Source organism: Fringilla coelebs (assembly GCF_963513975.1).
Source record: "Fringilla coelebs genome assembly, chromosome: 5".
NCBI lineage: Eukaryota > Metazoa > Chordata > Aves > Passeriformes > Fringillidae > Fringilla > Fringilla coelebs.
In genome coordinates, this window is record NC_140033.1 from 20,920,159 (window position 1) to 20,932,497 (window position 12,339).

Consider the following 12,339-nt stretch of genomic DNA (forward strand, 5'->3'; position numbering starts at 1 on the left):
TAAAATCATGTTTGTTAGCCCTACACTGTAAAGAATACCCAGAGGGTGGTGACATGACCTCTAAGATTAGCCATGTCTGGTTCTGAATATAAGCACAAATGCCACTTATCTCTGTCCTCTGTATCTTAATACCAAGATCTCCCAGTGGATACTTTTACACAGGGATTTCAAGACTGGAAATGACGGAGTAAATAAATGCACTAACTCGTGCAACACATCATGTTGTCTTTTCTGTAGCTATCAATGACTTTTGTGAATGTTATTCAAGTGCAAGTGTTCAGTGAAATTTAATTTCTGTCCCTTTCTCTAACAGCTTGCCAGCATTTAAAATGACAATTTATAAGGTATCACCTACCATCTTTTTCCACATCTTGTAAGCTGCTTTTGTGGCTAACCTGGTGTGACACTGAGTAACTCAGATTTCAACCAAATTAAAAGCAGCTGAGCCACTGACTAAAACCAACCAACCAAATAAATAAAATGGAAGTTCTGAAAAATAAACAGGAAGAAGGAAAGAAATTAGAAAAAAATGAAACAAAACCCCAACCAAAACCAAGAGCAAAATTATTTACTGCAAATACATATATATCAGTTTCATATTCACTTGCAGGTACAAGTGACTTATTTTTAGTGAGTAATAAATCAAAGAACACTTACAAGTCAGAAGCAATTTTTTGAATAAATTCTCTTAATATTAGTGACATTTAGGAGATAATTAACAAAATGTCAATTGGAAAAATGAGAGGTCTTTCACAAACTTATTAAAACATTTCCTTCGGTATAATATTTCTATTTAAAAAATCCAGGAAATAGATTCTTTGAAAAAGTAAAAAAAAGTTATACAGTAATAATATTTTTAACAGCATATTAATAGGCTGTTTAAAGTTTTTGTACTAATAAATTACCTTTTTACTCCAGTTCTACGGAAAGGAGGTTCAAGCAAGTGATAAATGAATACCTGCAGGTGATAACTCACATGGCACCAAGAAAGAGAGTTCTTTGCCTCTCAGGAAGTGTGATATAGAGCAATACTTGTCTTATTGCTTGTTCATGCACAAATCTGGATGGAGGATTTTGTGATCCTACTCCTAAGAAAAGGGTATGAACAAGCCTAAAACTAACAAGCAAAAAGAAGGACGAGAGAGCTGGTAAAAAAACAGTTGGGAAAGTGAACTTCAAAACTGATTTGTCTTGCTAGCAGGTCTCATGGAAATATCACATTTCTCTGCAAGTTTGATCTCAACAAATTGTGGCAGAATAAGGTTACAGTAAAAGACGTTCTAGTGGTTTTTCTAGTAAGCAAGACAAAGAATTTAAGAATGGAGTTTGGGGAGTTGAACAATGACCTAAACTTACTGTGCCATGAAACTCCATGGTATGCTAGGAAAAACAGTTATCTGAATTTTTCTGGGTCCCTACAGTCTATATGCTGCTTATGAGTGCCTTAAAAACCTGGACGTTTCTGGCAGAAATTCTCACAAAAATTCTATCAATGCATTTAAGTTGCATATTATATTTAAAGAAAAGTAAGGTGCAAAAAACCATGCATGACTTGTTTAAATAAGGACAGAACATTACACTGTCCATTCTAGCATTTATCTCAGTTTACCTACTGGAGAGATAATGGAAAAGTAGTGTTATAAAAGTGGATGTATTGATGCCTTTAGAAAACTTCAGCATGCTAGCAAGTGCTGAGCACCATTAAAAGTATGTAAGGAATTTCTTCTCCTTTCTTCAAATCATAGTTTGGATACTGGGCAAAAGAAAAATCCCTAGCCTTAAAAGCTTAGTATTAATAAAATGTAGCTTTCTATGATGTTAATTGAATGAGAGACTAGGTGGGAAAATATGTCGGAGAAAATGTGACCTTATAAGAGAAGACTGTATCAAAGTGCAAGTACATAAAAATAATGCTGTTTTTACTGCCATATAAATTACATTTCATAACTTTGAAAACATTTGGGTGTTGAACTATATCTGTAAAGGTCCCTTCCAACCTGTACAGTCTATGACTGTATGACTGTGATAGCATTGCAATGTTAATTATGTTGTTTCAGGTTCAGGCTTTCATGTCTTGACAGATACTTACATTTTTTTGGGGAGAACCTAGTAACAGGCATTCTCATCATAACTGAAAGGAGAGTTTAGGAATTAGTAATACTTACCCATACAGATGCACAAGTCCTCTCTAATAATTTCTCATTTGATATTTTCAGTATTTGCATTTTCACAAATTCATACTGTGATTCATGTTTTGTTTAGAGTTCTTTATGAAGTTCTGTTTAGAGTTCTTTATTTTAAAAAAATCTGGTTCAGGATGTTAGTGGAAAAACAGACTTCACACACAAGATTGTCAAAGCAGCAGGGATTTGAAAGTGCAGGAAGGAAATATGGAAAACCAGCAAAGCAGTAATAAATAGGGGATACCAGGCACAGCAATGTCTCAAATTCTACCCTCATTTGAGCTTAGATTAGTGAAATTCGGGCCACCTACTATGCAGAAGCACCTTTGGAGAATAAATATCTTTTTGAACAGAGCATAATAATTATAGTACTCACTTTTTTACATATCACCCAAGGAATGGGAAATTTGGGTTTTCAAATCAATCATGAATTGCATTCCAGAACAGTAATTACAGTATGTTATTTCTAGATATAAATAAAAGAAAACAGGTTATCAGTACAGGTCCTGTATATGATACTGCATAAAAAAGGATTATAAGAGAACAAAAGGAAGTTCTGGATTGTAGGAACTAATGGTTTAAGCATCACTGGCAACCTGACTTCAATTCCCAGGTCTTGCAATATGTAATATATTAAACATTTTTAAAAACAGATATATTCAAAGATCACAGAATATATTTATCCCAAAAGTATAGAATCAATACTAAGGGGTCAATCTTCCTCAGTGAAAATATTTGGCAAGATCACTGTCCTAGGAAATCTAGTTTTGAATCCTTCCTGTGCCTAATTATTTTTATCACTTTCTTCCTCAGAGGGAGGAACTAAACCAAAGGCTGTTGTGCCCAGATCTTTCCTCCTACTTGATGAAATCATTCACATCCCCTGTGCTTTGTGCTGAACTTTTGGCTGTGGCTGTTGCTAGGAAAGGACAGAAAAGGCCTGATAAATTACCCATACAAGGAATTATGGTGTGTTTAGATTAGAGAAAGCTTTGACAAGGTGGTTGCTTTCAGACCAGGAGTTTCAAAAGTCACAAACAGATAAGTTCTAGACAGCTCTCAGTTTGAAGAGGTAGCATTTTAGTCAGTTTTAAGTTCCTCAACAATTAGGCAGCAATTCAAATGTGTAAATAAGCATGACATTTTTTCTAAATATTGTTACAGTTTTAGTCAAAAATTTCTGTTCCCAGAACATATTACAAAGGTTTAGTGGTTATTCTGCTATATCTATATCTATCAATACTTCTGTCTAAATCTATATCCTTTCTATTTCTAGCCCCTGTGGAGTCTGGCTGCTCTGTTGGGACAGAGCCACTGTTGCTCTCCATTTCTATTGCTGTCTCTATCTGTTGATATTTACATGTAACTCTGGAATTCATTCATTGATAATGGTTTTGGAATGAGTAGATATTCAAGGCTAAACAAGTCACCCCACAAACACTTTACATTTAGAAGAGTGGGAAAAATACCTCCAGAGTTTGATTTGTTTGATCCTAAAAAAAAGCATCTAAATTGGACTAGATAACTTCTTTTTGACTTTTCCTAATATTATTATTCATCCAAGGCCTTTAAAGGGCTTCTAAAAACAAGTCACACAGACACACACAGAGGCACACACATATGTACATATCACTATACAAACATGCTATAGTTGATTATGGCCCCTGACTTATTTTTTCTTTTAGGGGGAAAAACGCTATTACATTTATGTGTATAATTATATATGGTCATAAATATATATAGATTGATATAAAGTCTTTATATACAGCTGAACTTGTTTTTTGCTTGGTTTTGTTTGTGTTATAGTGTGCATGTATATGCACACAATACATGAAATAGTGGTCATAATAATGAAAGTAGTTTGAGGTACCTCAGCAGCAACTAATTCCAAAAGTGATGTTTAAGGGTAAAGTACATAGTAACAGCATTCATCTGGTCTATAGATTGCCAAAATCTTACAGTTACACTATCTCTTCAAACAATAGCATGCTGTGCTCATTATGTATTGGAGAGCATATAAAGTAGGTTCCCATAGTTGTATACATATTGTTTCTCCCCAGATGCATGCTGTGTAGCATCAGTGACTTCAGCTTATTTTAACTAATATAAATTGGGTTAGAATCCAGACAACAGTTGAAGTGCAGTTGTGCTTTTCTTGGGTAAGTAAATATGTGTTTATTTCTAGAAATCAACTTTTAGTGATAGAGGAAGTTTCATCTATTGGATAAAATGATTTCTAGATTCTTAACATAAAAAAGGCTGGTGACCACAGCTTCCTGAATGTAGGCTATAAAATAGTTTTTATTTGCTTAGTCTTAACTCTGTATTGTGTGTATGTGTCAGAATCACAAAATTCTACATAACTTTGAAAGCACCTTGTCCTTGAAGTAAAAAAGAATAATATTGGCTTCAATTTTTTTTCTATTTTATTTCTGCTTTTCTCATCCAGCAAGCTAGTCAAATGGACTCTGCTGCATGAGTAAAACAGATGACAGAGGAACACATCACACTCAATGTCCTTGGGCCTATTTTGTTGACTTTAAATAGTATCTAGCACTTCATGACAGAAAATCATTTCCATTTCAGAACTTTAAAAGCTGAAATAACAGAAGGATAGGTATGCCTGTAGCAGTTCACTAAATACACAGGAAGAAATGATTCAAAATATGTCCTTGTCTAAAGTCTATCATGCATCAATTAAGAAGCAGAGAACCTTAATTATAGGTACTCTTTTAATAGTAAAATGGAATTTCTTTAATTTTAATGGCAAAAAACCCTCTTGTGTTCCCTCTCCTACTGAACTATACAGAAAGGTGCTAACTAAACTGTTCACATTTTATTGGTCTGAGAGGACAAGTACAAGAGTCTCTGCCACAGCACATTGCTCTAAAGCTAGCAGTTCATTAGTGAATGTGCATTGGTGCCCTTGTTATATTAAAGATTTGTGCATATTTGTCTGTTGAGGAAAAAGAAGGATGGAATTTCCATTCCTTTTTTTCTTTTCAATAAATTTCTTGCAATGTGAGTTATTTTATTCTATCGAAATGTAGAAGTATAGCCTTTCCCAAGTGACATATGAAATATGCTCTAAATTCTTACAAAATGCTATGCTTGCAGGTGGTTTATGACAATTAAACAATTTTCAGCCATTATAAAAATACTTTTTCCTCTTGTCGTCCATTTTCAAATAGAGATCTTAACTCACCTAAATTTAGAAAATGTCTGCATTCAAGAAAGTCACTTCTGGCACCCTTCAAAGTCACTGAAGAGAACAGGCACTTTTAAGGTGCCATCTGATAGATGAGTATGTTCAGATGACATTACATTAATTTAATCATAAAATGGTTTCCTGTTCCTGTTGACTATAGGAACTTCAGGTGTTGGTTTCAGACAAAGTAGCCTCTATTTTAGGCTCTGCATTGGTTGGATAATCCTGTTAAAAATGTCCACTTTCCCTCCACAGAGTCAGTCAGAAGGAGAGAGTACAAATGGAAGAAAGGAAAAAAGGCATTTATTAAAAATGGAGCCCAAGGCACCTACCTTCCATTCTCTGCCCTGCCTGCTGATGGAGGCTTTGTGCAAAGCACATGCAGCTTTAGAGTGTCTGTCCTGTCACCAGCCAAGACATTCACCAATATTCATGTGAATTGATTTCAATGTTCTGGATCCTCACAGTCAGAGCAGTTTAAAGCTTTGCCCTTTTTGACTAATGAGCAATGAATTCTCAATGTGCTTTTTCTTGATAAAGCTTAACTTATTGTAGATAAGAAACAGTGTCACATGTGTTTGCATGAATAGAAAATCAAATACCAATCAAAACCCATTAATTCTCTAAGATATTATTTCCAAAGAAATGTTAAGAAATATAGATCTTTTAGAGAACAATCAATAATTTTTGAGAAAAGTAAGATAATATAATCAAATAAGCAATGAATTGTAAAGTACTCTCTGAGCTGCAAAATATCTTTAAAGTCAAGACATTTGAACATATGAATTAAGTATGTTTATGAAGTAAAACATTTAACTTTGCATGCTTTATTTTGAAGTTACTGCAGCATATTCTTAAACACAAAATTAACCATATGCTGACATGCTCTTTTGAGTTGGTATAGTTTATCTATTTGATATGTGTATAGGCTGGAAAAATAGGCATGAAAACATCTAATACATGGCAACATTTTTTACAGAATCAAAATAAATCTCTATTACAAAGTATCAGGTCTTTAATAACCTATAGCCATAAACATTAGGAGATATTTGGATATTTACAGGTGACCACTGGAGAACAGCTTAAGAAGTTATTTCTCAGTAAAAATGTAATTTCTTTAACTACCATACCTGATCTACTGCAGAGTAAAGAAAAATGGATAAAATATAAAATGAAATTATTCTGAGTGCAAAATAAACCATTGTTATTTCTGCTTTGGATATGTTAAAAATGAGCTGACATTCTGTTACTTTTCATGGACAATACTATTTCATTTTGTTACTATACATGGAATGAATAGAATTTTAAAAGAAAAGGAATCTATACAAACCAGGTACAACGCAGATTCATTTTTTAATACTTGGATAGTATTGGATATTTTTCAGTGCATCAGAAAATGTGAAAAACAGTGCTACCTCAATGAAGTCACCTCTCCTGCTAAGAACAGCAAACAGAGAAGCATTTAGCCTATTGTGGATAATGCACAATAAAAGTTTATCTCAATTGACAGGACAGTTTCACTGTACAGAGCATGACATTACTTTTCCTGTGTTTTGAGCCTCTCATATAATAGTTTGCACACAGTTATAATGGTGGCACTTTTTAACCTTGGCACGTCAGCCTTGATCTCTCAGTTGCAAATTGTTTCATTCTAGTGTTTGAGAGACTGGCTGTCCAAAAAAACCACTCAAATCTTTATTTCAAATGAAATATAAATATTCAAGTGTACGAGAAGAAAATCTAGCAAGAATAAAAAAACAAGAATAGTGAAAGATCACACTGTGGTTTATTTTCTCAACATCCACACTTTTAAATTTCTGTATTTCTGGTACAGTCCATGTTTAGAAGCTTTGCAAAATGGCTCTGTCAGTAGTGGAACTGAAGGTTTTGTTTCTTTATACTGAGGTTCTATGAGGATCCTCAAGAAACTACTGTAGCTTTTTCTGTCTTGCAGCGTTGTCTGCGAGCGTTAGTGTGTCTCTTCTCAGTATTTAGTCACTAGTTATCACAAAATTTGCTGTAATCAAGTCTTTTTCCTTTGTTACTTATATTCCTCTGAAAAAACAAAGACTCAAACTAGTCAAAGGCTCAAAAGTATCTGTGTTTTTAATGTGGTTTGTGGAACTTTTTATTTTTGTTTTGGCTTTGGTTGTTTCTGAGACTTTTTTTGGGGGGTGTTTTTTTGTTTGTTTGTTTGTTTGTTTCAAAAAATTATAACATGGTGTTATTAAAAATATTTTTTTTACCAGGGGGGAGAGGGAGAAGGAAATACACCCAACCCCCTTGAAAATAGAGAAAAAAATACTCACTATTGTTAATGATGCTCTAAAAGCACCACTACTTCCCTTAAAATCTAGTGTGCTGACTGCATAAATGTGCATTTAGAGATCTCATTTCTAGGATCTGCAAAGAATTCTCACTCACCAGTAAAATGTTTTAAATTGCATAGATAAACAAATAATTTCTTTTCTAAAAGGTTCTGACAGTATCTTGAGGTCCATTACAATAAATTTGATTTTATTTTTGGAGACCCTCTACCAAAGGTGCAAAGATATTTACACTATTGCAGGCCTTGAGACCCTTTCCTGTCCTGTATTCACCTAAAGATCATTCCTGAAGCAGTCCTCAATTGATTTTATTTTATGAACAATACCAAGACATTTTAAATTTATAATCTGAGCTCTTTAGAAAAATCACTCAGAGCTGGACTCTCCAGAGATATGACCTAGATATAGGTCATAACATATGGTAGAATGGGATGAGTTGCTGAAGCTGTGTTTACTGAAGCTGAAAAAATAGGTAAATAAGTGATATCTTTCTATCTGCCCAAGCCTACTCTTTCCTTCCAAAAAAAAACATGAAGGAGGCAAGGGAATAATTGTACAACAAATGGGATGTTGTATAATCACCTCCCACCTGGATCCTTAACACTGGGGACTTCCTTGAGTGAGGAGGCAGCAGAGTCCCATAAGATTAATGTAACATGCATTAGCTGACAGATTCTTTGGGGCTGTACAGCTGCTCTGCATCAGATCTCCAGCAAAAGCTGAGTTAATTTAATTAGTGGGTTCAGGCCCTATGTAAATGTAACCATGAGATAATGTGATAAACATATACAGAGAAGTGGTTTGGGTGCTCTGTAGACTGCATCTAGACCCCATTTGACAGCAGGATAACACAACTAGGACTCTCTTAGGACAAGACTGTGGTTGTAACTGGGCTCAGCTGCAGAGCTCACACCCCTCTGTAGTCCCACTAAATATCCCCAGGGGTACCTGAGTCCCTCTCTGTCCTGGTGTTACATAGTTACTCTCTCCCTTTTGCTTGCACTCATTGACCAGAGATGGCACTAAATAAGATGAAACAAGTTTTTGATAACAATTTTCATGTGCTTGTTTCTCAGACCCTGGCCCATGGGTTTTCAGTTGGGCACAGCTCCACAGGTACTGAAGTGATGCTGCTGGCTTATTCTACCCTCACAGTGGTTGGCTGATTTAACCCAAGATGACAAAATGGCCCGATTGACAAGCTAATGTGTGCATCGAGGGCCACACAGACCAGTCCTTCAGTCTGGAATGACATTCTGGCTACACATTTGACCACAATCCACAGTGAACTGGTGGAAGACAAAACCATTTTCGTGAGATTGGAGTTCTATAACACTGTGGAAGTTGATATGGAGGGATATTCATCCTTCCATCTGGTGGGAGGGCTTGGTCAGGGATCCCAAGGTACGTGAGGTTCCCACCTCTAAATTGCCATGGGAAGGACAGGACACTCTCTGCAGCCCACCTCCCCTACCCTGGTGAGCAGCGCAGATCTGGCATCAGAGGACAACACCAGAGAAGATCCTGGACAAAAGTCCATCATGCACATACTGTGGAAACCAGGGCTGACTGATCATTTCTAAAGATGCCATGGGAGATTTTGTTTCAATGTGCGAAATGTGAGAGAACAGTTAGAAAACATCACGGCGTCCCTGCCATTTCTCACAATGTAAAGGGGCTGCAGAAATGGCTCCCATTGGAGAATGGACTTGTGAGGTGCGTGGGAAAAGCTGTAAAACAAAAATTGATGTGGGAAAAGATTAAAGATTAGTGCAACCTGTTGTAATTAGGTAATTCATTGTTTTGATTAGAGTTTTATCCCCTAAAATTCTTTCCTATACTGAGTATAGAAAAAATGTTGGTCATTCAAAAGAAGAGCCAAATATAAGGGTATCATAAATTGTTGATTTTCAGTAGAACTGGTTGCATCACTTGAGATGTGTGTGAGACAGTTCTGTATTATAATGAGCACTAACAGCAAAAAGCTGGTTTTCACATACAATATGGAAAAAAGCATGATGCTCTTCTCTAAAGGAAAGTTGTCATAGTTTAGGAAGTAATTTTTCTCATTGAAAAACGCAATACAGACTATGTGGTCCAGAAAAGAAATAATATTACTTTCACAATATTATTAATAAATTAGTAAACAAATCACTTGATAACTATGAAAAATAAACAAAAAATTAATTATTTAAAATTTACCTCAGGATACAGTCTATGTTTTCTCCCTATTCCAACTATCTGCCAGTTCTTTCTTTGAGAAATAGTATGTTTAGAGGAACTGATTTAATAATACAACTAAAATTAAAAACAAGAAAAATTTGTCTTCTTGTGTTGGTTTTCTTCACAGTAGCTTGCATGGGGCTATGTTTTGGATTTAAACATCTGGACACTGGGTTGAGAATATATACATATTTTTTGTTATTGCTGAGCAGGGCTTACACAGAGCCAAGGTCATTTCTGCTTTTCGTGCAGCCACAGTGGCACAAAAGTTGGGAGTGCTTGGGAAGCTGGGAGGAAACACAACTGTGACAGGTTATCCCAGCTGACCAAAGGGATATTCCAGACCATATGGCACCGTGCTCAGTACATAATGGGGGGGAAAGGAGGAAGGGAAGGGTATTTGGAATGGTGGCATTTTCCTTTCCAAGTCACCATCACTCATGATGAGACTCTGCTCTCCTGGGGATGGCTGAACACCTGCCTGCCCACCATGGGAAGTAGTGAAAGAATTCCTTGTTTTGCTTTTTTTGTGTGTGTGTATTTTGCTTTCCCTGTTAAACTATTTGTATCTCAACCCAAAATTTTCTAGATTTTACTCTTCTAATTCTCTCCCCCCTCCCACTTGTGTGGGAGTGAATGAACCACTGCATGGGGCTTGGCAGTTGGATGGGATTAAACCATAACACTTTACCTGATGCTTAGGCTACATCTTGCAATAATAGAGAGTAGTCTCTGCTGTTATTAAATGTGTGTAAGGGTTATACATTCCTGGGAAATGAAAAATAAATATTGATGCTTTACATCACATAATTAATGTCTGGAAACTCTTTTAAAAATATTCATACCATCACATACTGTGTTTTTATTTAATCTTACAGGCACCCCAGAATTGGCTCAAATTTCAGTTCATAATGCTGTGTTATATTAAGTTTAAAGTAGATTGAAATAGGACACTGTTAATGAAGATGTTGAATATGCATTGTGCACTTGTGTTTATTTTCTTTAATATAGAGAGGGTGAACTAGAATAGTTTCTTCCCAAAAATCTTGCCTAGCTATAATTCCTTTGTCTAAAATGTAAATTTTAATATCCTGAAGGTCCCTTGGGACAAATATATCAGAAAACACATAGGTCTTACTAATGTAATTTAGGAGTCTTTAAAACAGTTAAAATGAAGTTTATTCATAACAATGAAGTAGCTGGCTCTAAAAGGAACATTTTACTCATTAAAAAGTTTAAAAAATGGTGGTTTAGGGCGTGTGCTGGTAGATTCTTCTTCACCTGAATCCAGGGCCATATATATGCTCAAGTTAACAGATTGCAGATTCATTTGTACAGGGATGTTTTACAGGCATTCCAATGACTCTGCCTAAATTTCCATTTACAATCTTTCTCTTGTGTTGAAGTAGAAATTGAGACATCCAGAGACAAATTTATTCATAGCTATTTTCTTCCAGCAATCTAAAATCCAGACAATACATTCTCAGTAACAAGTAGCCCAGTTTCTACTGAAGAATATGGGCTTGATTAGCTTTCAAAAATATATCTCAATTAGGAAAATTTTATGTTGCAGGTGAGCCTCAAAGCTCAGTGGCATAAACCTGTCTTCCACAGGTTCATAAGACACATGACTGAGCAATAAAAAAATGGACAGAATAATTGTTAAGTTTCGTAAATTCCTTGAATTCAGCTAGAAAAATAAAATAAGCTTACTGTGTGAAAAATGCATTTTTAAAAATGTAACCTCTAATTATTAGAAAGACCAGCAAATCAAATCAGTTGAAAGTTATGACTTATGCAAATAAAACTGGAAAATAAATGAATTTTCTTCAAATTTAGGATGTAGATATATATTAAAAGAGTGTTTGGTCTTTGCACTCAAAAAAAGAGGAAGATATTGAATATAAGAGAAAAAAGGAGTTGACTAATGGAAATGCAGATGAAGCAAAAATAATATTACTTAGTTCAGTTTAGTAAAGAAATTTGGATTTTGCCATCTGAGAATAAGAGATTTTGTCAGAAGCTTTGTGACTTCTCCAGTTTGAATAGTCTCACAACAAATTATTAATATGTGAAGGCTTAAGAAATTCAAAATGAAATATGTAATCTTGGTTTATCAATCATAATATATTCTAATATAAATTTACATGGTTTTCTGGGGTTTTTAGATAGATGAGACCTGCAGTACTTTTTGTATTTGGACCAGAGGAGGGCATCTATTTCAATTCTTTATGGAAAAAAGGAGTGAAGATTGAATTATACTTTAATTAAAAAGCAAAGGAAAAACAAACTGAAAAGGAGATGACAAGGGGTTTTGAAGGATCTTTTCAGTGGTATTTCACAAAACAATTTTTAGGACAGATTTATTTAGTATTTTTGCCTAAAACAGAAAGGACAA